General features: G+C 45.9%; 1 pseudogene across 1 annotated transcript; it reads right to left on the bottom strand.

Annotated features, from left to right (window-relative positions):
* Positions 1 to 207: 207 nt before the first annotated feature.
* LOC105819132 lies at positions 208 to 763 on the bottom strand (annotated as a pseudogene). Its single transcript, XR_001137946.1, has one exon. The product of XR_001137946.1 is annotated as a 40S ribosomal protein S26-like (transcript).
* Between the last annotated feature and the right edge of the window lie 213 nt (positions 764 to 976).

Below are 976 nucleotides of genomic sequence, written 5' to 3'. Positions count from 1 at the left end.
ACCGACCAAAGGTATGAACACCGCAGTCTAAGTCACTTCCCGATGTGCCCCTCACTAACAATGCTCAGTTTTCCCTTGCTCTCCTAGAGATCTTTATCTATTTTTAGGATGCCAACTTAAATTTGGCCACGTTGAATTCACCCAACACTCAGATGCCTCCCCTCCCTTCTTTTCCCACAAAGCTATGCAAATTGGGGAGGCCAAGGATAAGACTGCAAGAGTTAAAGTTTAATTCACACAGGTTAGCTTTCTTTCCAAGGAAAATATTATGTGACAATTCACATTTGAACACCTGGTGTAACACTAACTCCCACTCTATCTGGCACAGACATATTCAACATGCTATATTAAGTATAATTTCCATTTTATTTTTTTCCAATGGATAGTTTTTCTTCAGTCCTCAAGGACTCAACTCCTTACATAGGCTTTGGTGGAGGTCTTGGGGCAGCACTCGCAGGTCTAAATCGGGGTGGGGGTGTTCGGTCCTTGCGGGCTTCCCGAGAACGATTCCTGACTACCTTGCTGTGAATGGCACAACTCACACAGTAATGTAGCTTCACGTACAGCTTGGGAAGCACGTAGGCATCGAAGATATTCGCTTCAGAAATGTCCCTGACAGCTGCGGCCTCCACTATGTTCCGAATGACGAACTTTTTTATGGCCTTGTCTTTAGGCATGCATCGGGTGCAGTTCGTACAGCGAATAGGCTGCACATGGCCACGGCCCTTTTTGGCATGACGGTGTTCCTTCTTTTCTTTGTCATCTTGGAAGCGAGGACACGAAAAAGCTTTCTTTTCTTTTTTAATTTTTTTTTTTTTGAGACAGAGTCTCGCTCTGTTCCACCCTGGGTAGAGTGCAGTGGCATCATCCTAGCTCACTGCAACCTCAAACTCCTGGGATCAAGTGATCCTCCTGCCTCAGCCTCCCAAGTAGCTGGGACTACAGGCATGTGCCATGATGCCCAGCTAGTTTTTCT

This window comes from Propithecus coquereli, unplaced genomic scaffold (genome assembly GCF_000956105.1).
Source record: "Propithecus coquereli isolate 6110/MARCELLA unplaced genomic scaffold, Pcoq_1.0 Scaffold113, whole genome shotgun sequence".
In the NCBI taxonomy this organism is placed as follows: domain Eukaryota; kingdom Metazoa; phylum Chordata; class Mammalia; order Primates; family Indriidae; genus Propithecus; species Propithecus coquereli.
This window is presented reverse-complemented; position numbering and strand designations above follow the sequence as displayed.